At 48.1% G+C, this 24,896-nt stretch overlaps 1 long non-coding RNA gene and 1 pseudogene across 3 annotated transcripts; one reads left to right on the forward strand and one right to left on the reverse strand.

Annotated features, from left to right (window-relative positions):
• LOC134350227 (myelin-associated glycoprotein-like) overlaps positions 1-24,896 on the reverse strand; it is a 58,935-nt pseudogene that overhangs the window by 16,356 nt on the left and 17,683 nt on the right.
• LOC134350228 (uncharacterized) lies at positions 203-14,445 on the forward strand. 3 transcript variants are annotated; one of them, XR_010018852.1, is made up of 3 exons: positions 203-1,334; positions 11,392-11,515; positions 12,960-14,445. It is a non-coding gene; the product is annotated as an uncharacterized LOC134350228 (long non-coding RNA). The 3 variants fall into 3 exon arrangements; XR_010018853.1 differs by lacking the exon at positions 203-1,334 and adding an exon at positions 1,680-1,732; XR_010018851.1 differs by lacking the exon at positions 203-1,334 and adding an exon at positions 1,813-2,367.

Raw genomic sequence — 24,896 nt, forward strand, 5'->3', positions numbered from 1 at the left:
TGGTCCATGGTCCAAATTCTTCGTCACAAGCACACAACAAAGGAAAGCTCTGCAATGATCACGGAGAAAGTGTTGTCCAGTCTGAAGGGCAGAAACGAGGGACAGTGCGGTATCGGAGAGACAATGCTGAGGGAGTGATGTGGGCAAAGATGCAGTGCTGAGCTTCATCAATGGATTGTTGTCACACCGAGGGAGCGCCACAGTATCGGAGATGCGATACTGAGGAAGTATTATACTGAGGGAGGGGCGACACTGAGGAAGAGTCACACTATGGCAGTGGCGATACTGAGGGAGGGTCACACCATCGAAGCTCTCGCTCCTGTAGCGGCAAGATCCTAAACGGACGGGTGTAGAGACCTCCAGAAGATTTTGGGGGTGTGTAGTGTCACTTTGCCAGTGGACTAGAGCGGTTTCTTTCCTGCAAGGGCCAGGTTTTTGAAGTTTTCGGTCGGTGTTGCGCGTGCGCTGAGCAGTGGCTGCAGCTGATGGATTGCTAAAGTTCGAGTCTTCAACTTTGTCGGGAGCGAGAATGGATTAATTCTGTTTTGAAACAGCGAAAACCCCTCCCGTTTAAATTGCCTAGCTCAGGGTGATTGGGAAGACTTCGAAGCGGCTGGAAGAAGAGCGGACTGACCTGGGAGACTCCTTCGATTTTGCGGCAGCACGGATGGCGCTGAGGTTTTTCAACCAGACCGACATTCCAGTTTATCCACCGACAACTCCCTTTTCCCCTCTCCTCTCTGAACTGTTACTTTTTGAGAGATTATTTGCTGGCGCCCCGCTGGGTTTACATCTCTGTTTAATTCCAGCCGTGCTGTAGAATTTTGAACTGAGTCGGGCAGCTCCAAGATGTCGGCGTTGCGCGGAGACTGCGGGCTCAGGCGTTGCATCTCGCGAAGTGGGTCTCCCTTTCAAATCAATGGCCCTGAAAAATGCTGTATTGTACTGTACTGACTTCAGTCAGTCGGAAGGAAGTTTTAAATATCATAGCTGAGATTGTTGGGGGTCGTGAATGTGTAGTTGCGTCTGAGAAATTTTCTATCTGCGGTCTGCGAGAGACATGTTCTGCCTCCGAGTAGAGGGTTAAAGGAGGGGAGGGTTTACATGACGGGGGAGCCCGTCTTGGTCCCCTCGCAGATGGTTGTATTTTGCGACGTCTACCGCCACACCGCTGATGCAGCCCTCCTCCCCGCCAGCGCTCTCTGGGTGACGTGCAGTCAAATATAACTCCATTGCGGTACGGCACCTCCGCGGGTATTTAACCACATTTTCTCCTTTCCGCGCCGTCTGCTTCTGCAGCTGGAGCAGGGTGGGATGTCGAGGGAAGCTTTCAGGTACAGTTTCAGGGGTAATATTACATGATTCCATGGCTACCAGCCGCCCGCGATGCAAATAGTTTGGACATATTCGTAAAGGCCAGGTTGTCAACTCCATCAGGATGGCAAAGCTGACGCCGCTGCACCCCTCTTTCTGTTCCACCTGTCGCCCCTCCCCCTTCTCCCCGTGCCTGTGGCGATGGAAGTCAGTGATGGGCGCGGCACTGATGAAAATTGTCGGAGGGGTTCAGTTAAGAATGCAGGGAGAAACAAGAAACATCCCGAGGCTTCTCTCCCTGCGAAGGGGCGGATAGTTTCTGCTGAACCCAAACCGGAGAGCGCAAGGCATCCGAGATCCAGTAAACGCCGGGAAGCGGTTACTGGTGCCGGAGGCTGTGGAGACATCCGAAATAGAGGTCAGCGTACCTCTGCTTATTTGTGATCTGAAAGAGACCAGGGGTCACACGAAGGGATGGATTTACCCTACGGTTAAGGCCGGGTGCTCCGAGTATGTCTCCCCACAGCCGGAGGATAGTCCTTTCCATACACGAGCCCGCAGTTGCGGCGGCATTTCCTGAGCATGCGCCCTGTGGGCTGCTGAGCAGCGCCGTAGTACAGGGTGGTGGTGGTGAGCGGGGAGCAAGCCCTGCCCCAAGGTCGAGAGGTGAAGGAAGATGTTTTGCTAAAGCTGCACAGTATCTGGAGGACGATGCTGACGGCCGCTACTGAGATTATTTCAGAAGGCACGGTAGGTTTAGAGCCCAGCGGCCCTCAGCATCTGTCATGCCGGCGGCCCAATCCTCGGCAAGAGCAGCATACAGTGAGAAGGTTTATGGCAGATCGGAGATGTTCGTTTAAAAGGAGAGATTCGTGAGCGTTCTGTATAATTCCGGCGTCCCAATCAGCGCCAGGAGCAGCGCAGAGCGGAGTAAATAAATGCACATAAGTGATGAGAGGAGCGGCCATTATTGGGAGTGGGCCAGTAGTGAGAGTGTGAGTGACAGGCTTTGACTCAAAGGAGGCTTCCGCTCGGAAAAGACGTTGGATCTTGGTGAGTTTCCCCTTTTTCTGACTGTGCCAGGGGTACTTAATGTAATACGTTCTTCATGCCGAATGTTGCAGTCATGGGAGATCCGGGGAACTATATTTGCATGAAGTGCATCCAGATGAAGCTCCTTGAAGACCATGTTAAGGATCTGAGCAGCAGCTGGATGACATTCTGCTTGTACGGGAGAGTGAGCAGATAATCAATTGGAGTTACAGGGAACTGGTTCCCCTAGGTTGCAGGAGGAGGGTAGTTCAGTGACTGTCAGGAGACATGGAAATGTGAAAAGACAGTTAGTGCAGAGCATCCCTGCGTCCATTCCTCTCAGTAATAAGTATACCATTTTGGATACTGTTGTAGGGAATGACCTCCCAGAGGAATGCTATGGAGACCCAGTTTACTGGCACTGAGCATGGGTCCATGGTGCAGAAGGGAAAGAGGGAGTGGAGAGGAGCAGTAGTGATAGGGGAATCAATAGTCAGGGGAACAGATAGGGGATTCTGTGGATGTGAACAGGATACTTGGATGGTTTGTTGCCTCCCAGGTGCCATGATCAGGGACATCCCAGTTTGCATCCACAGCACTTTGGAAGAGGAATGACATAGGAAGGAACTGCAAAGAGGCCCTGAAGAGAGAATTTAGAGAGCTAGGCAGAAAGCTGAGAATGTGGACTTCCCAGGGTAGTAATTTCTGAATTGGACCTGTGCTACCTGCCAGTGAGGGTAAAAACAGGATGTTTCAGCAGATAAATGTGTAGTTGAGAAGTTAATGCAGGGGGCAGGGCTTCAGGTTCTTGGATCATTGGTCTGGGGGAGGTATGACCTGCAGAAAAGGAACCTGAGGGGCACTAATATTCTTGCAGGCAGTTTGTTATCGCTGTTGGGGAGGGTTTAAACTAATTTAGCAGGGGGATGGAAACCAGAGAGAAGGGACTGAGGATAGGACCGATGGCAAAACAAACAAGCAAAGACAGCATGCAGTCAAACTGTCAAGAGGGGCAGGCAGATGAGGAGATGAAATTGCAGCCAGCAGGGTGAGTATCAGTGATTAGAGATGCAGAGTCAAAAAGAGTAACAAATACTGTACTCAAAGTTTTATATCTCAATGCATGGATTCTAAGAAATAAGGTGGATGATCTGTTTGCACTTTTACAGATTCTCAGGTATGATGGTGTGGCCATCAGTAAATCTTTGCTGAAGGATATCTGTAGTCAGGAACTGAATGATCAAGGTTACACATTGAAGGTGGGCAGAGGGGATGATGTGACTCTGCTGGTAAAGATGGTATCAAATCTTTAGAAAAATGTGACATAGGATCAGAAGATGGTGAAACCTTGAGTGATGAGTTAAGAAGCTGCAAGGACCCTGATATATTTAAAATGTCGGTGTCGACGGATGAGGTGCCGGAGGATTGGAGAGTGGCTCATATTGTTCCGTTGTTTAAAAAAGGAACGAAAAATAATCCAGGAAATTATAGGCCGGTAAATTTGACGTCGGTAGTGGCTAAATTATTGGAGGGAGTACTGAGGACAAAATCTACAAGCATTTGGATAGACAGGGACTTATTAGGGAGAGTCAACATGGCTTTGTGCGTGGTAGGTCATGTTTGACCAATCTATTGGAGTTTTTTGAGGAGGTTACCAGGAAAGTGGATGAAGGGAAGTCAGTGGATATTGTCTACACGGACTTCTGTAAGGCCTTTGACAAGGTCCCGCATGGGAGGTTAGTTAGGAAAATTCAGTCGCTAGGTATACATGGAGAGGTGGTAAATTGGATTAGACATTGCCTCAATGGAAGAAGCCAAAGAGTGGTAGTAGAGAATTGCTTCTCCGAGTGGAGGCCTGTGACTAGTGGTGTGCCACAGGGATCACTGCTGGGTCCATTGTTATTTGTCATCTATATCAATGATCTGGATAATAATGTGGTAAAGTGGATCAGCAAATTTGCTGATGATACAAAGGTTGGAGGTGTAGTAGACAGTGAGGAACATTTTCAAAGCCTGCAGAGGGACTTGGACCAGCTGGAAAAATGGGCTGAAAAATGGCAGGTGGACTTTAATACAGACAAGTGTGAGGTATTGCATGTTAGAAGGACAAACCAAGGTAGAACATACAGGGTTAATAGTAAGGCACTGAGGAGTGCAGTGGAACAGAGGGATCTGGGAATACAGTTACAAAATTCCCTAAAAGTGGCGTCACAATTAGATAGGGTCGTAAAGAGAGCTTTTGGTACATTGGCCTTTATTAATCAAAGTATTGAGTATAAGAGCTGGAATGTTATGATGAGGTTGTATAAGGCATTGGTGAGGCCGAATCTGGAGTATTGTGTTCAGTTTTGCTCACCAAATTACAGGAAGGATATAAATAAGGTTGAAAGAGTGCAGAGAAGGTTTACAAGGATGTTGCCGGGACTTGAGAAACTCAGTTACAGAGAAAGGTTGAATAGGTTAGGACTTTATTCCCTGGAGCGTAGAAGAATGAGGGGAGATTTGATAGAGGTATATAAAATTATGATGGGTATAGATAGAGTGAATGCAAGCAGGCTTTTCCCACTGAGGCAAGGGGAGAAAAAAACCAGAGGACATGGGTTAAGGGTGAGGGGGGAAAAGTTTAAAGGGAACATTAGTGGGGGCTTCTTCACACAGAGAGTGGTGGGAGTATGGAATGAGCTGTCAGATGAGGTGGTAAATGCTGGTTCTTTTTTAACATTTAAGAATAAATTGGACAGATACATGGATGGGAGGTGTATGGAGGGATATGGTCCGTGTGCAGGTCAGTGGGACTAGGCAGACAATGGTTTGGCACAGCCAAGAAGGGCCAAAAGGCCTGTTTCTGTGCTGTAGTTTCTATGGTTCTATGGTTCTATGGAAGGAGATGCTGGCATGCATGACAGCAGAACAGCAATGGCTAGAGTTTCTGGGGAAAATGAGGAATGCGTAGGATAGATGCATTCCAAAAGCAAAGAAATACTGAAATGGCAAAATAGTACAACTGTGGACAACAAGGAAAGTCAAAGTTAATTTAAAAGTTAAAGAGAGGGCATACAACAAAGCAAAAATTAGTGGGAAGTTAGAGGAATGGGAAGCTTTTTAAAAAACCTACAGAAAGCAACTAAAATAATCATTAGGAGGGAAAATATGAAATATGAAAGCAAGCTAGCAACCATATCAAGGTGGATAGAAAAGATATTTTCAAGTATATAAAAAGAAAAATAGAGATGAGAATGGATACAAGACCATTAGAAAATGAGGCAGGAAAAATAATAACAGGGGACAGGGAACTAAATGAGTATTTTGCATCAGTCTTCACCGTGAAAGACACGAGCAGTGTGGCAGGTGTTGACGGGTGGAGGGAAGAGATGTGAGTGCAGCTTCTATTAAAAGAGAGAAGTCCTGCTGCAATCGCATTGCTTCCTCAGCACTACCTACCTCTCGATATCTTTGTATCATCCACAAATCCATCAATTCTATTATCAAACAATGTGAAAAACAGCGGTCGCAATACTGTCTCTGGAATACCTCTAGTCACATGCTACCAACCAGAAAATGCCCCTTTTATTCCCACTCTCTGCCCCTGCCTGTCAGCCATTCCGCTGTCTGTGCCAGTGTCTTTCATGTAATGCCACAGGATTTTATCTTGTTAAACAACCTCATGTGTAACACTTTATCCAGCACCTTCTGAAAATCCAAGTAAATTACATCCACTGCCTCTCCTTTGATCATTCTACCTGTTTTTTTCCTCGAAGTGTCAGGACCAGTCCATGAAGTCGGTATTCCAGTTCACAGTCCGGTCCATAGTTCCTTATTCCAGGGTTTCTGGTTTTCCCCAGATTCTTTTGTAGGCAATGATTCTCGTTTTGGGGCTGAGACATACATACCTCTGCAAACCAGAGATTCCCTGCTGGACTGTTCTGTTACCCTCCTTGTCTCCACCACCCCCCCCGCCACCTTGCCTGACTGTCTGCCTGGATACCTTGCCTGCCTCTCTGCCTGATCACCTACCCTGCCTGTATACACCACATGTATCGCTGAAATTTTACTGCCGGAGCAAGACTGGAGCCTGGTTAGGTCAAGATAAGGAACTGTCTTTTGTTGTGTGGAATTATCTCTCTGTGTCCACGTCTTCGCTAGGTAGGTCCAGACGTTTGCCGCTACCTAGTGTTTTGAACTGTCTCTGTGTCGTCGCCTTCGGTAGGTGGGTCTGGCCGTTTGCCGCCACCTTGTGTTAGGATCCGTCTCTTCATGTTCAGTGTTCTGTGTATGAGTCCCGGCCCTACATTCTGGTCCCAAGGCCCAAGCTTGAAGACCTCAAGACCCTAAGCCTGTCTTCAAGCTTCAAGAATCAAGACCCCAGGCCTGTCTCCAAGCTTCAAAACTCAAGACCCCAAGCCTGGCTCCAAGCTTCAAGACTCAATACCCTAAGCCCATCTCCAAGCCTCAAAACTCAAGACCCCAAGCCTGTCTCCAAGCCTCAAACCTCAAGACCCCAAGCCTGTCTCCAAGCCTCAAACCTCAAGACCCCAAGCCTGTCTCCAAGCCTCAAGCCTCAAGACCCCAAGCCTGTCTCCAAGCCTGTCTCCAAGCCTCAAGCCGCAAGACCCCAAGCCTGTCTCCAAGCCTCTAGCCCTCAAGACCCCAAGCCTGACTCCAGGCCTCTAGCCTCAAGACGCCAGCCTCCAGTCCTGCAGTCAGGTCGTGTCCATGCCTGGTTCTGGGGCCGGAGCCCAAGGCAACACCCAGGTTCTGGGTCCTTGTCCAGTCTCTGGCTTAGGGTCCAAGCCCTAGTCTACGTTCTTGTCCCTGCTCCCTATTTGTATCCTAGCACGTCCCTACTCTAGTCAAGTCCTGTTCCTTGTGCTTCAGTGTCTGTGTCTCGCATTTGCGTCCACCCTTGCTCCCAGCACTCCCCCATTGTGACACGAAGAACTCTAATAGATTTGTCAGGCAAGATTCCCCTTTACAGAAATCATGTTGACTTTGACTTATTTTATCATCAGTCTCCAAGTACCTCGAAGCCTCATTCCTACTAATGGACTCCAACACTTTTCCTTCAACTGAGATTAGGCTAACTGGCCTATAATTTCCTTCTTTTGCGTCCCCCCACCCCCACCCATAAAGAGTGGAGTGACTTTTACAATCTTCCAGTCATCTGGGACCATGCCAGAATCAAGGAATGATTCTGGAATTCTGGAGGGCTGGAAAATTGCAAACGTCACTCCACTCTTTAAGAAAGGAGGGAGGCAGCGGAAAGGAAATTATGGAGCAGTTAACCTGATCTCCGTGGTTGGGAAGATGTTGTAGTCAATTTTAAAGGATGAGGTTATGGGGTACTTGGTGACACAGGACAAGATAATATAACGTCAACATGCTTACTTTCGGGGGAAATCTGGCTTGATGAACCTGTTGGAATTCTTTGAGGAGATGATAAGTAGGATAGATAAAGGGAGTAGTAGATGTAGTACATTTAGATTTTCAGACGGAATTTGACAATGTGCCACATGTGAGGCTGCTTACCAAGTTGCGAGCCCGTTGTTCGAGCATTGGCTTATTATCAGGAGGCAGAGAGTGGGAATAAAAGGGTCCTTTCCTGGTTGACTGACGGTGACTCGTGGTGTTCCACAGTGGTCAGTGTTGAGACCACCGTTTAATGATGTATTTCAATGATTTAGATGATGGAATAGATGGCTTTGTTGCCAGATTTGCAGCGGGTACCAATATTGTTCGGGGGCAGGGAGTGTTGAGGAAACAGGAAGGCTGCAGAAGAACCGAGACAGATCTGAAGAATGGGCAAAATTGTGGCATATGAAATACAATATTGGAAAGGATATTGACATACACTTTAGGAAGAGAAATAAATCCGCAGACATTTTTTTGGAAACGGGGAGAAATTCCAATAACTTGAGATGCAAAGGGATTTGAGAGTCCTTGTGCGGAACATTCTAAAGGTTGAGTCAGTTGTGAGGAAGGCAAATGCAATGTTAGCATTCATTTCAAGAGGTCTAAAATATAAGAGGAGGGATGTGATGCTGAGGCTTTATACGGCACTGGTGAGGCTTCACCTTGAGTATTGTGAACAGTTTTGGGCTCCTTATCGAAGAAAAGATGTGCTGGCTTTGCAGAGGTTTCAGACAAGGTTCACAAGGATGATTCTAGGAATGAAAGGGTTATCACATGAAGAATGTTTGATGCCTCTGGCCTGTGCTTGCTGGAATTTAGAAGGATCAGGGGGCATCTCATTGAAATCTTTTGAATGTTAAAAGCCTAGACAGAGAAGAACTGGAGAGGATGTTTCCCATAGTGGGGGACCGTACGACAAGAGGACATGAACTCAGGATAGAGGGGCGTCCATTTAACACAAGCAGGCAGAGAAATTTCTTCAGCCAGAGGTTGGTGAACTTCTAGAATTTGTTACCAGCTGTGGAAACCAGGTCATTAGGTGTATGTATGGCAGAGATTGATAGAATCTTGATTGGCCATGGCATCAAAGGTTATGGGAAGGGACTGGAGAGTGGGGCTGAAGAGGGGAAAATGGTTCAGCCATGACTGAATGACGGAGCAGATTCGATGGACCAAATGGCCTAATTCTGCTCCTCAGTCTTATGGTCTTTTCATGGATATTCAGGGCAACATTTGTCACTAAATAAATAATTTAGTAATCCTTGTACTGACATTTGCAGAATATTTCTGTGTACTCTGCGGAGTATTGCTGTACCTGTATTACAACTGATCCCCATACTTACACTGCACAGTTAGTGTGAGGGTCTGCTCCGATGAAACAGATGGGTATCTGACTCTGCAGGTGAGACTTTGCCCATGGTGCTTGAGCGCTGGGGTCATGGTCAGGACAGAAGTATATGTCAGAGTGTTATGCCACCGAGTTAGACTGCTTGAGACTGATGGTGGTACATCAGTGGGGGTGACCCAGGTTAAGGTGGGTGAAGTTCCATCACACGTGGTGTTGAAGATGCAGGTTATGTTCACACACTTTCTTTCAACAAGTTCAGCAGTGAATATTGTGGGTTTATCTGTGAAATCTAACACAGAGAAATAGGTCCTTTATTCAATATCATCAAATGCATCCGTTCAGATAGAAATCCCAGTTCTACAAGAGAAAAGATGTTTACAGGATGATACCTGAACAATGAGGGTACCGTGTGAGGGAAAGTTGAACAGTGTGGTGGTCGTTACTGTTCTGAAAGCTGTTGAGAGGGGAAACGGGAAACAGAGTCCTCCACTGAAAGCCACAATATCACACAGTCACTGATACATCCAGTGGGGTCCGTCCTTCCCCAGACAGTGAGATATGGGCCAAGTGGACTGAGTGGTGATGGGGATAAGTTCAAAAAGTTCAAATTAAATTTATTAACAAAGTATATATACAGGTTGTTACCATACACCACTACCAAACTCTACGACATTGTGATTAATTTTCTTGCAGGCATTTACAGGAAAAAAAACAAAACTAAGAGAATTACAAAAATCTACAAATAAGCAGAGAAAGACTGACAACAAAAGGACAAATTGCAAATTCAAAAAAGTATAGTACTGTGAATATAAGTTGTGAAGAGTCATTGAAAGTGAGTCTGGAGGTCATAGAATCAGTTCAGAATAGTGGTGTTTGAAGTATTCCACGCTGGTTCTGGAGACTGGTGGTTGGAGGGTAATAACTGTTCCGGAACTGGGTGGTGTGGTACACAAGGCTTCTGTACCACCTGCCCGATGTTAGTAGTGAGATCAGGGAATGGCCTGGATGTTGGATTATAACACAAATGATAATGGAAAGGAGGGGTGTGCGGATGGCCGGGATGGACATGGAGAAGGAGTGGAGGGTCAGTGGGAAGCTGAACACTGCCACGTGCAGAGTGGCCAAATTCAGCAAGAAACTGCACATGACTCTGAGAACCTCTCATGTCCATGTCTGTTGTGCTTCAATATGATTGGGAACATAGATTGGATTTGATAACAAAGGAACAGTCACAAAGCTGCTAGTACAGAGGCTGCTTCGGGAATGAATTGGAAGTTTCCTGAAAATCAGGAGTTGTGACGATGTGAATATGGACTCAGTACAAGTTTATATTATTCCCCACTGACTGCTGAATGTCTGCTGTTGAGTGACTGCACAGAACACCTACCAGTAACACGGAGCCGCGTAGCAGGGCGATAGTGGTAACGATTCCATCGGTCAAATTCAATTCTGAAAGAGTACCACCCTTCATCTTTCTGAGTGATGTTGTCGATAACCAGGGAACAGTCGCCGTCTTTCAAGTCTCCAGACAGACGGATTCAGTAACGAAACTTCTGTATCTCCTTTCTGTGATACTGGGAGTGAAAGACTATTTGACGAGATTTTGTATTTTTTCTGACATACCAGATACCAGTCCTCGACCTCTCATGCAGATATGATGGATAACGGTACTGGCACGGAATCCAGGCACACAAGCCACTCTGTGCCTTCACATGTCGTGGTGTGTTAGCTGACCACTCACTCGACACTGCGACTGAGGAGAGAATGAACAATGTTTGGTAATGGACGGCTTGTGATCACCCCTTGTATCACTCCTGTATTGTGGACATAGTGCGTTCTAAGTGTGGGAGACAAGGAAACCCACCACTCCTCACAAATGGAGGGGACCTGTTAGTCGCGGGGTGGGGGCTTGGGTGGTGGGAAGCAGGTTCATCCTCTGTTGGCTCATTCGCTTCAGGACCAATGAAGTTAGTCTACCACTGTCAGGAAAATTAATGAAGGGCTGTCATCTAACACAAAAGTGTTAAGGATCCGGCCTGAACACTGGGTCGAAGGGCCTGTGCTGGTAGCTCTGGATCACGACAGTCTTTAATTTCTGTTTTCTTTCACTTGGCCATGTGGGTTCTGGTACAGCCCTTTTCGTTTTTTGGACTTCCTCCAATTACATGCTTGTCTCCTCATTTGCACCCATGTGTTTCTAATTTTCACTCATTACCCTATCCATTTCAACCCTGCCTTGACTAGCATTCTCTGCCAGTTCATCCCAGTTCTGACCTGTGTCATTCCAGCCTGTCATTGCGACTTCTGCCAGCTGACTTTGCCTGATTCTGTGTGTTGGACCTTGCCTGCTCTTGGACCCGATTTTTGCCTGTGCGCTCTGGATTGTCTGCCCTCGCCTGACTGCGTTTCCTGGTAAGACCTCTGCCTGCCATTTTGGATTCGTGCCTGCCTTCTGTTTTTGAAAGACTGTTGCCTTTGTGCTCCCTAATAATCCTGGTAAAATAGTATTCATTGGTCTGCACTTGAGTCTCGCCAAAACCCGACCAAACCCGACAAAAAGGACGAAATGGAGTGTCCAAACTGATCTGCTCTGCAGCCTCTCCTCTTGTAAGCTTATCTACATATTGTATCAAGAACCGTCCTGAGCACACCTAATAAATCCCACCCCATCTAAACCCCTCACTCTAGGGAGTTGCCAATCAATATTTGGGAAATTAAAATATCTCACCACAACAAACCTGTTATTATTACTCCTTTCCAGAATCTGTCTCCCTATTTGCTCCTCAATGTCCCTGTTACTATTGGCTGGTCTATAAAAAAACACCCAGTAGAGTTAACGACCCCTTCCTATTCCTAACTTCCACCCACAGACTCCGTAGACAACCCCTCCATGGCTTCCTCCTTTTCTGCAGCTGTGACACTATCTCTGATCAATAGTGCCATGCTCCCACGTCTTTTGCCTCCCTCCCTGTCTTTTCTGAAAAATCTAAAGCCTGATTCTTGAAGTAGCCACTCCTGCCCCTGCACCATCCAAGTCTCTGTAATGGCCACAACATCAGTGCTCCAAGTGCTGATCCACGCTCTAAGTTCATCCGCTTTGTTCATAATACTCCTCGCATTAAAATAGACACTTCTGAAACCATCGGTCTGAGTGCATCCCTTCTCAATCACCTCCCTATTCCCCCTTTCGCACTGTCTCCAAGCTTTCTCTATCTGTAAACCAGCCTCCCTTTCCTCCGTCACTTCAGTTCCCACCCCACAGCAATTCGAGTTTAAACTCTCCCCAATAGATTTTGCATACCCACCCGCCAGGATATTGGTCCCCCTTTGATTCAAGTTCAACCCGTCCTTTTTGTACAGGTCACACCTGCCCCAGAAGAGGTTCCAATGATCCAAAAATCTGAACCCTTGCCCCCTGTTCCAATCCCTCAGCCACGCATTTATCCTCCACCTCATTATATTCCTATACTCACCGTCATATGGCTCATGCAGTAATCTCAAGATTACTACCTTTGTTGTCCTGCTTCTCAACTTCTTTCCTTACTCCCTATAGTCTGCTTTCAGGACTCTTCCCTTTTCTTACCTATGTCATTGGCACCTTTATGTACCACTACATCTAGCTGTTCTCCTTCCCACTTCAAGATATCGTGGATGTGATCAGAAATATCCCGGAACCTGGAGGCAAACTACCATCTGCGCTTCTGTCCTACATCCACAGAATCGCCTGTCTGACCCCCTAACTATAGGGTCCCCTATCACTGCTGCCATCAGTTGTGTTTTTTTCTTGTAAGATTGTGTATAATTCATGTTGTTCTTCTCAACGCTGTGCATCTCACAACGCCTTTATTTTCTGTAGTGCCTTTACTTCCTGCGGAGCGTCAAGAAAGCCCACCTCTGTCCTAGGATACTGATGGACTTTTACCGCTGTACCATTGAGAGCATACTCATCAGCCGCATCTCAGTGTGGTAAGGCAATTGCCCCATGCCCCGTGCCCCAGTGGGTGGTGAAAACTGCCCAGCGGATTATCGCCCACCATTGAGAACATCTACCATAAACGCTGCTTGGGCAGGGCGAAAAGCATTAGCAAGGATGCATCTCACCCTACCCATGGACTTCTTACTCTCCTCCCATCCGGTAGGCGCTACAGAAGCCTCCACTCCCGCACCAGCAGGCTCAGGAAGAGCATCTTCCCTAAGGCTGTGACCCTCCTGAACATCACATCACAGCGCTAAACAGTATTGAATGCATATTGGACTGTCTCAGTATTCCTATATTTGTATGCTGTAGCACTTACTTTTTATTCGCTGTGATGATATCCTGAGTTATTCATTATGGACTGTGCTTTTAAAAAGAGAGAGAGAGCATGCAGCTGTACAGCAGAAACAACTTGTTATTGAGAGAGGGGTGAAGACTTCTCATAGTTTGTTTGGGATTTCTGCAAGGACACTGCCAGCTTCTGGGTTCCTGCAGGAGAGAAGGGAGGAGCTACTTGATGGGCAGCTGGTGTTCAGCACAACAGTATTTAAATGAGTGTAATTGCTTGTTTCGCTGGACACACAGACGCACTAAGTTTTGGTGAAGTTACCATTATTCTGTTCAGGTGCCCACGAGTGTGGGGCTGAGGATCGATTGTGAGGGATCGATGTGTGATTATTAGTGCGTGAAACAGTGACCCTGTGGAGTCCACCAGTGTGTCTAACCTTTGCCTAGATTGGTTTAGGCTACCAGTTGAAGACGGTGCTCTTAAGTTGTTCAAGTTTGGCTAACTTGGAAGTTTCAGAGGACAACGGGAAGAATCGACGGCATCGGCTTATTTGGACAACCACAACACCTCTCTCTCTCCATCACTATTCAACTCAATACCACGAACTGAACTGATTTCATTTACCCATCATTGTAAGACTGTATTCATTTACCCCTAGGCTTGAAGAAGCTTGGGTTTTAGATATTTCCACCCTTATATATATGCATGAACTTTGCTAACCTGTTTGATTTGTCTGACTTTATATTACTGTATTGCATAGTGGCTAATAATCGAGCTTCAGTAAATAGCAATACCACACTCCAAGGTGTTTCCATTTCTGCTGGTTCTTTAACCCGTTACGGGGTACGTAAATATTACTATTCCTTGTAAATAATACTATTCCTTTGCACTTCTGGTCGGATGCTAATTACGTTTCATTGGCTTTGTATCTATACTCGGCACAATGATAATAAAGTTGCATATAATCTAATCTAATTTTATCTCATGTTGATATACCTGTGATGTTGCTGCAAGAAAGTTTTTCATTACACGTGCATACCTGTACTTGAGCATCTGATATTAAACTCCACTTTAACACACGTGACTCTGAATGTCTGACACTCAAATTCCTCAATATCTACAGTGCAGTGTTCCTTCTGCACCACACTTTTTCTTTTACAGGTTCAAGCACACAAAAATATGCAAAATACAAGAGTCAAGTATTTACAAGAAAGTGAACATGTTCAAATGAAAATATGTTAAACAGCCAAATGCCTGTGCGCGGTGGGGGGCAGGGGGCCAGTGGGCACCATTCCCGGAAATCCCCGACTGTACCCATGGTAACTCCATGCTCCCTCAACAAAGAGAGCTGGGCATGAACATCCTCGAAGGGGGGCAAAGAGTCGGCCTGGGCCCAGGCAGATACCTTAACTGCCTTCTGCATGGACTGTCATGGTCTGGTCCGTCGATTCTTTATTCCGGCTTTTCCTGTTTTCCCTCATTCCATTAGGTGCCTTAATTGAAACACCTGATTCTCGTTTTGGGTTGGCACATAAATACCTCTCAAACCAAGGATTTCCGGCTGGACTGTCCCCTTCCCCTTCCTTCTAAATCCTCGCCTGCTACCTTCGTCTGCCTCTTCATCAAAATTCCCCGTCAAGTTAACCCGCCAGAGAGAGACTGGAGACTTGTTGCGTCAAGATAAGGAACAATCTATCGCTGACTTTGGAGCTGTCCCTTTGTGTGTTCATGTTTAGCGTTCTGTGTCTGGAAGAGTCCCGGCACTATGTTCTGTTCCCATGGAGGGGTCCCGGCTTTGTGTTCTGTGTTCCTGTGTTCCAAGTTCCAGACGCCATGTTCCTGTCCTGTCTAAGTCAAAGCTTCGTGTTCTCATCCTGTGCTGGACTCTCTCATCCTGTGCTGGATCGTCCCCATCCGAATCCCCGACAGTTACCTCGGCAGTCACCCGGCCATGCGCTCCAAGGAGGAGTCTCGGCTACATACTGAAGAGCCGAGCCAAACCTAGTCCAAGAGCCACGTTCTGCCCAGGAGTTACCTCGCCCAGCCCAGGGCAAGTCCAAGTTCCTCGTCTAGCCCAGGACACGTCCACAAACCTCGTCTAGTCCAGGACACGTCCACGAACCTTGTCTAGTCCAAGCAACGTCCAAGAACCTCGTCCTGTCCAAGTCAAGGCTTTGTGTTCTCGCCCTGCCCATGTGCCTCGTCCTGTGCAGGAGTTCCACATCCAGTCCTGTAGCCATGTCTTGTCCTCGCCTAGATCCGGGGTACGAGCCCGAGTGAAGACATGGGTTAAGGGTCCCTGTCCAGTCTCTGACTCGAAGTCGTATCCCAGACTCCTAGTTCCAAGTTCTTTGTCTTGGTCCCGCTTTCCTAGTCTTAGTCCTAGCCCAGGCCTGGTGTTTTTGTCTCTTCCAGGGCATGTGTCCATGTCCAGCGTCGTTTCTTCCTGACTCCCCTTGCTCTCTTGATCAAACTTGTCCTGTTCCAAGTAATTCAGTGTCTGTGTCTTGCATTTGGTTCCGCTCCCAACGCTCCCTTATGACATGGACTTATGTATGGTCATCTTGGCCAAGCTCACCAGCAGATCCTCGAAGGACCTGCCCATTCCGTACTGAGTGCCTGCATATCAGGATTGCGGGGCTGAAGTGCAACCAGAACCTGAGGAACAGCCCCTTCGAATATTCAAAAAGGGGCAGTACCTCTCACACTCCATATAAATGTGGTACACTGAACCTTCCTGGTCACAGAATGGACAAGTGGACAGCGCCCCCAGTATTCAGGGGAAGGACCCTTGTATAAAGAGATTTCTCCAGCCGCTGGGTGGTAAAAGCAGACCGCCAAAGCGTGTCTAGTCTGCAGTCCAAGGCCAAGAAGTGAAATGTAGCCCTTACAAGAACAGCCTCTGTGCATCAGGAAAAGGTACTGTGAGCTTCACACCATGGGCACTACTTCATGATCAGTGACAGAGGAAGGCCCACCACCCATGGATCCAGAATCCCTCCCAGAGACAGGTCCCAACGCAGATCAGGGTAGATCTCCCACTCACTCCCACCACCCTGTACCATATAATCCGATCTCAGAGCAGACAGCCCACTGATCCTCCTGGAATTGGAATGGAGGGCGCGAGCCGTCCGGGACATGTTCACCTCTACACATTTGTCACCCTCCCCAGAAACTACATTAGCAGAGCTCCCTCTCTCCTCATCTACTGAGACACCCACCTTATGAATAACTGCGCAGGGTAGTGATCTGGGGCTATTCCGGTTCCCCTCATCCACCGGGACCGGAATCTCTCAGCAGGGCACGGCCTCGATCGAGGCAACAGTTTGAGAGACTAACACCACCGGTGACTCTCCACTCACAGGCGATCCCTGTTCTCCAGGGATTTCCTCCTCCCCAGAGGATGGGTGCTCTGGGCACACAGTCTCAACCGAAGGGAATTCTGCCTCCTCACGCACCTCCTCTAAAATGGTGCCACTCATCCGCCTGGAGGACAAGTGCTGAAGAGAAGCCACACCGCCGGAGGACCCTTGTATCGCAGGGCTATCCTCCAGATCTGGGGATACACACTCTGAGTATACGGCCTTAACCGGAGGTAAATCCTTTCCCTGGAGTGGCCCCTAGATTGCAGACACAGAGGACACATCTCTCCGTATCTTCAGACCACAGGGTTGCTGCGTCACGTTGACCTCCATTTCGGAGGCGCACTCAGACTCAGGCACCACTTTTCGTACCCTGACTTCCCCGGGCCTTTGTTGAATCTCAGACACCTCCTGCCCCTTCTCCTTCTGGGGAGAGGCCCCGAGATGGTTGTTCTTTTTCCTGGCCTTCATACCCATTACCTGACCCTACCCCTCACCGTCATCCGCGCCGCGCCCATCCCCGACTTTCAGCACCACTGGCAGGTGGGGGGGGGGCGGTGTTGGGAGGGACGGCTGGGGGAGAGGAACAGCAGGAGTAGGGGTAGGTCGGGAAGGCTCAGCAGTGCTGCTCTATGAATCCAAAGTGAAGTTAGCAGCCTTCGAATATGCCCAAAGTCTTTACAGGCACGTCGTCGCGGTACTGTAGTAATGCCCCTCAAATTGCACCTGAAAGCTCCCATCTGCATCCCCACCCCGTTCCAGTTGCATCAGCAGGCGGCACTGAAATGAGGAAAGGTGATCAACCCCCCGCGGAGATGCCCTGTACCGCACTGGGGTTGTATTTGACCGTACCAAGAGAGCACAGCCGGGGATGAGGGCTGCACCAGGGATATTTGGGGTGGGCGTCGGAAAGAATAACCAACTTCACAGGCACCAGCATCCGCTCCACCGTCATAGAAAGCCTACTCACGGCCAGGAACATATCTGTCCCAGACCGAAGATAGAATATGGTCTTCCAGTTCAATTTTGTAGAAGCAACGACACGAACACGACAAGCATTGGCTTTTGAAGTGCTATTCTTACTGACTGAAGTTAGTACAGCACACTGCATAGCGTTTTCAAAGTCAATAATTAGAATGGGTAATTTCTCGCCGTCTGTAACTCCAGAAACCACAGCCTCCGCACACGACTGATTGGTCAGGGCATCAAAGGTTATGGCGAGAAAGCAGGTGTATGGGGTTGTTTGGGATTCGGGATCAGCCATGATGGAATGGTGGGGCCGACTGGATACGCTGAATGGCCTAATTCAGCTCCTAAGTCTTGTGGTCTGATGGACTTGGATGCCGACATCTAACAGCTGCAGCCCGCCATGACGAACACGCCCCCGCTGGGATAATACACAGCTATACAACCAAGGGAGCACCAGCAAACTGTCTTTCAAAAACAACAGGTCGGAGAGTGGAGGGAAAATTGGTGTTAGCTGTCAACAGGCAGGGATGTCCTTGTGAAAAAAACAACTTCAGCGCTGTCCGTGCAACTGCGAAAACCAAAGTCGAAAGACGTCTTCCCTCATCGCCCTGGGATAGGCACTCCAAACGGGAGGGATTTTTCGCTGTTACAAGACGGAATAAATCCGACCCCGCTGCAGACAGAGTTTAAGAATGGAACCTTCGCAACCCGTCAGCTGCAGAAACGACTCAGCGTTCGACACACGAACCAAAAACTAAACAAACAGAATCCATCCGGGAAGAACCACTGCTCTAGTCCATATCCAAGATGAGACTCCGTTCTTCTGGTGGTTCTGAACCTGTTCTTTCCGATTGTTCCGCAATTTTCCAACTTTAGGAGGGAGAGCTCGTCCAGTGTGACTCTCTCTCAGTACCACCCATCCCGCAGTGTGACTACCCTCAGCACTGCCCTTCACAAAGGGTGATTACCCTCAGCACTGCCCTTCACAAAGGGTGACTACCCTCAGCACTGCCCCTCACACAGTGTGACTCTCCCTCAGCACCCCCCTCATACAGTGTGACTCTCCCTCAGCCCTGCCCCTCACACAGTGTGACTCTCCCTCAGCACTGCCCCTCACACAGTATTATCCTCCCTCTATGGAGCTTCACGTTAAACTTCCGATGTAGGAGAGCGTTGGTGAAACACAGCGACGACTTGCTGATAGCAAAGCCGAAAAAACGATAAATTACGGTATTAATCACACTTTTTTCTCCGATACGTTCACAGCAATCAACAGCCTGTAACTTCCCTTTCGCAGTTGATATTTGAACTGCCTGTACGGCGTAGTATTTTTGCGGTGTGAAGTCTGGGAAATACAGAACAGTTGTGGCGTGGCCTGTAAGGGTCGAATCGAGTCATCTGGACCTGGCCCTGAGAGCGGGGAATGAACCAATGTTTGGCTGTTGCTGGAGCGACTTGAAGGCTATTCGATGCGGTAGAACAGAGGCGATGAGAGCCGAGGTGCGGCAGAGATGAAGCGGTGGTGCCCGGGCCCAAGCCCGAGCCCGAGCGAGTATCGAAGCGTCAGGGTTCGGGTCCGAGAGCGAGGAACAACCCAAAGTTTGGCAATGATCAGGATGTCGGAGCTGGAGACAAGGTTCAGCTCGCTGCTCCGCGACATATCTCAAGATTTTATATATTCTGCATACTTCGGTAATAAATGTACTTTGAACTTTGAACTATGGGAGCTAACTGCTGATGTGTGATTTCAAGAATTCAATCAGCCGACTTCTGAGGACTACCCAATCCCCGTGGTTTCACACATTTCCACCATGTCAGCAAGACTGTGAACCAACACTGTTGAGTTGTCACTGACTATTCTTATCGAGCCGGTGATGTCTCTGTGAAGCTGTTCACCAATCAGCCGGGCTCTCACCCCACTGCCCCACACGTTCCATCCCTGAATGATCCAATTCCCACCAGTTAATCTTGTTAAAACTGCTTCCACTACCCTGATCAGAGACTGAGTAATGGAGAGAGGTTAAACTGGTTGGAACATTCATCATTGCAGTGTATTATACAGGATGATTGCATTGAGGTGTATAAAATCATCATCGATATAGATAGGGTGAAAGTTTGCAGTCTTTTTCTCAGAGTTGGGAAATCAAGACCACAGAGGCACAGGTTTAAAGCGATGGAGGAGAGATTTAATGGGGACTCGTGGAGCAATTTCTTCTCCCAGAAAGTGAACAATATATACGACTATAAAACCAGAAGACACAGAAGTAGAATTAGGCCATTCAGCCCATCGAGTTGCTCCACCATTCTCTCAGAACTGACTTATTATCCTTCTCAACGCCATTCTCCTGCCTTCTCCTTGTAACCTTTGAGGTCCTTACTAATCAAAAACATATTAACCTCTACTCTAAATACACCTAATGAATTGGCCTCCACAACTGTCTGTGGCAATTAATTTTACAGATTCACCACACTCTGGCATAAGAATTCCCTCTTACTCCGTTCTAAAGGGATAATTCTGTTTGGAGGTAGTGCCCTCCGGTCCTAGACTGCTACTGGAGGAAACGTCCTTCCCACGTCCACTCCATGAGGAACAAGGTGCCAGAGGAAGTTGCTGAGGCAGGTAGATTAACCACATATGGACAGGGACATGGAGAGGAGATGTTTAGAAGTATATGGAGCAGAGCTGGACAAATGGCTACATGAAGGGTCTCAGTCCAAAACGTTTATTCCCCTCCAGAGATGCTTGCTGACCTGCTGAGTTCCTTCAGCATTTTGTGTGTGTTGCTCAAGATTTCCAGCATCTGCAGAATCTCTTGTGTTTGTGAATAATTTAAATGGGAACCTTGGTCAGCAGGAAAAAATTGGGCTGAAGGACCTGTTTATGTTGTACGACTCTGGCTCTGTCAGCTGACCAGCCGAACACACAGTCCAGCCCCCTACTCAGCCCTGAGTACCCTGGTTAGTGACACAGCGGCCAGACTAGAGGAAAATCAGGGATTTGCTGCCCGAGCTGCTGCTGATTTACCTTGAAGAAGTGGCAGGAGGAAGAACACCTTTCCGATTGTTCTCAGATCCAGCATATTCTGTCAGTTTTCCACCCTCAGACTGAAAAAAAGAATAGTTACAATGAATCTCCTGCAAACTGACATGGTTCCAAGATCCGTGCAAGACAAGAAGCTTCCCAAATTGTTCCAACCTATTCCCATTAGTAATCCCACACACTACTAATTCATTCGTTTTTAATGCTGTATTGGACTTTTTAAAGGGAGCTTTGAGAAAAAGGACACACGGAAGAGGAACTGGGCCCCACTGAATCAGAAGGGAACAGGGAAATGACAGGAAATGGTGAAGGAGGCGTTTGGCACATTGGACAGTATTGCTCAGGACAATGAGAACAAAAGTTAGAACGTTATCTGTTCAATGTGTTGGCAGACGACACTTAGAGTATTTTGTGTTGTTCTGGTCATCCAGCTACAGGAAGAATGTCACTTAGCTGGAGAGAATGCAGGAAAGATTCACGACGATGTCACGGGGATTTGAGGGTTTGAGTTATAAGGAGAGACTGGACACGTTGGGGTAATTTTCCCTGAAACGGAGGATGTTATTAAAGACTATCAACCATGAAGTGAAAGATTGCAGGCTCAACTGAGGATCTTGGTCCAATCTTTCATTGAGAGGGCTATAGAACTCATTGTACGGCCTGTCTGACAGTGTGGCATTCCATCAGTACTGCCCTCTGACAGTGTGACACTCCCTCAGTGCTGCTCCTCTTACAGTGTGACACTCCCTCAGTACTGTCTGTCTGACAGTGTGACACACCCACATTACCGTCCATCTGACAGTGTGACACTCCCTCAGTAATGTCCACCTAACAGTGTGACAACCCGTCTGTACCGTCTTTCTGACAGTATGACACTCCCTCAGTACTGTTCCTCTCACGGTGCGACAACCCCTCAGTACCGACCCTCTGACATGGTGACACTCCCTCAGTACTGTCGTTCTGACAGTGTGACAAAACCTCATACTGTCCCTCTGACAGTGTCACACTCCCTCATTAACATCCCTGTAAGAGTGTGCCACTCATTAAGTACGGTCCCTATGACAATGTGACACACACTCAGTACTGTCCCTCTGAGAGTACGACAGTCCCTCAGTACTGACGCTTAGAAAACGTAACATTCACTCAGTGCTGTCCCTCTGACAGTGTGAGACTCCCTCAGTACTGTCCCACTCACAGTGTGACGACCCCTCAGTACCGTACCTCTGACATTGTGACACTCCTTCAGTACCGTCCCTCTGACAGTGTGACACTCCCTCAGTGCTGTCCGTCTGAAAGTGTGACAATCCCTCAGTGCCGTCCCTCTGAGTGTGACACTCTCTCAGTACTGTCACTCTGACAGTGTGACACTTCCTCAGTACAGTCGCTCTGACAGCGTGACACTCCCTCAGTACTGTCCCTCTCACAGTGTGACAAACCCTCAGTACTGTCCCTCTGACGGTGCGACATTCCCTCAGTACTGATGCTTAGAAAACATAACATTCACTCAGTGCTGTCCCTCAGAGAGTGTGACACCCCCTCAGTACTGTTCCTCTGACAGTGTGACATTCCTTAGGTACTGTCCATCTGACAGTGTGACACTCCCTCAGTACTATCCCTCTGACATGGGACACTCCCTCAGTACTCTCCCTCTGATAGTGTGACAACCCCTCAGTACTGTCCCTCTGACAGTGTGAGACTCCTTCACTACTGACCCTCTGAAAGTGTAACACTTCCTCAGTACCATCCCTCTCACAATGTGACACTTCCTCAGAGCTGTCCCTCTGACAGTGTGACACTCGTTCAGTATTGACGCTTAGAAAACGCAACATACACTCAGTGCTGTCCCTCTGACTGTGTGACGCCCCCTCAGTACCGTCCGTCTGAAAGTGTGACATTCCCTCAATGTCGTCCCTCTGAATGTGACACTCCCTCAGTACTGTACCTCTGACAATGTGACACTCCCTCAGTATTATCCCTCTGACAGCTTGACCCTCCCTCGGTACTGTCCCTCTCACAGTGAGACAACCCCTCAGTACCGTACCTCTGACATTGTGACAGTTCTTAAGTACCTTCCCTCTGACAGTGTGACAACCCCTCAGTACCGTCCCTCTGACAGTGTGCCACTCCCTCAGTACTATTCCTCTCACAGCGCGACAACCCCTCAGTACTGTCGCTCTAACAGTGTCACACTCCCTCATTACCGCCCCTGTAAGAGTGTGCCACTCATTAAGTACCGTCCCTATGACAGTGTGACACACACTCAGTACTGTCCCTCTGACAGTACGACATTCCCTCAGTACTGACGCTTAGAAAACGTAACATTCACTCAGTGCTGTCCCTCTGACAGTGTGACACTCTCTCAGTACTATCCCTCTGACAGTGTGAGACTCCCTCAGTACTGTCCCTCTCACAGTGTGACGACCCCTCAGTACTGTACCTCTGACATTGTGACACTCCTTAAGTACCGTGGCTCTGACAGTACACTCCTTCAGTACTGTCCCTCTGACAGTATGACACTCCCTCAGTACTGACGCTTAGAAAACGTAACATTCACTCAGTGCTGTCCCTCTGACTGTGTGACGCTCCTTCAGTACCGTCCGTCTGAAGGTGTGACATTCCCTCAATATTGTCCCTCTGAATGTGACACTCCCTCAGTACTGTACCTCTGACAAGGTGACACTCCTTCAGTATTATCCCTCTGACAGTGTGACCCTCCCTTGGTACTGTCCCTCTCACAGTGAGACAACACCTCAGTACCGTACCTCTGACATTGTGACAACCCCTCAGTACCTTCCCTCTGACAGTCTGCCACTCCCTTAGTACTGCTCCTCTCACAGTGCGACAACCCCTCAGTACCGTCCTCCTAACATCTTGACACTTCTTCAGTACTGTTGCTCTGACAGAGTGACAACCCCTCATACCGGCCCTCTGACAGTGTAACACTGCCTCGTTACCGTCCCTGTAAGTGTGTGCCTCTCATTAAGTACCGTCCCTCTGACAGTGTGACACTCCCTCAGTACTGTCCTTATGACAGTGTGATACTTTTTCTGTACCGTCCCTCTGACCGTGTGACACCCCCTCAGTACCGTCGCTCATGACAGTGTGACACTCCCCCAGTACTGTCCCTCTGACTGTGTGACACTCCCTCAGTCCTATCCCTCTGACAGTCTGACACTCCCTCAGTACTGTCGCTCTGACAGTGTGACAACCCCTCATACCGTCCTTCTGACAGTGTGACACAGACTCATTACCATCCCTGCAAGAGTGTGCCGCTCATTAAATACAGTCCCTCTGACAGTGTAACACTCCCTCAGTACTTTTCCTCTGATAGTATGACACTTCCTCAGTACAGTCCATCTGACAGTGTGACACTTCTTCTGTACTGTCCTTCTGACAGTGCCGTGTGACACACCCTCAGTACCATCCCTGTGACAGTGTGACATTCCCTCAGTACTGTCGTTCTGACAGTGTGGCAAACCCTCATACCATCCCTCTGGCAGTGTGACACTCCCTCATAACCGTCCCTGTAAGAGTGTGCCACTCATTAAGTACAGTCCCTCTGACAGTGTGACACACCCTCAGTACTGTCGCTCTGAAAGTATGATACTCCCTCAGTACTGACGCTGAGAAAACGTAACATTCACTCAGTGCTGTCCCTCTGACAGTGTGACACTCCCTCAGTACTGTCCCTCTGAAAGTATGATACTCCCTCAGTACTGACGCTGAGAAAACGTAACATTCACTCAGTGCTGTCCCTCTGACAGAGTGACACTCTCTCAGTACTGTCGCTGTGACAGTGTGACAACCCCTCATACCGTCCCTCTGACAGTGTGACACTCCCTCATTACAATTTCTCTGATAGTTTGACACTTACTCAGTACTGTCCCTCTGACAATGCGACACTTCCTCTGTACTGTCCCTCTGACAGTGTGACATCCCCTCAGTACCGTCGCTCTGACAGTGTGACACTCGCTCAGTAACGTCCCTTTGTCAGTTTGACATCACCCTTCGTACTGCCCTTTTTTCTTACAATTTAATAAAAGTTTATTTACTTTGCATATACAGAAGATACAGACAGTCAATATTTACAAGACAATCAATATACTCAATTGATAAATGGTTACTACTGTCTATAAAACAGTCATCCCCCCAGGGGG

Source organism: Mobula hypostoma, chromosome 8 (genome assembly GCF_963921235.1).
Source record: "Mobula hypostoma chromosome 8, sMobHyp1.1, whole genome shotgun sequence".
Classification (NCBI taxonomy): Eukaryota; Metazoa; Chordata; class Chondrichthyes; order Myliobatiformes; family Myliobatidae; genus Mobula; species Mobula hypostoma.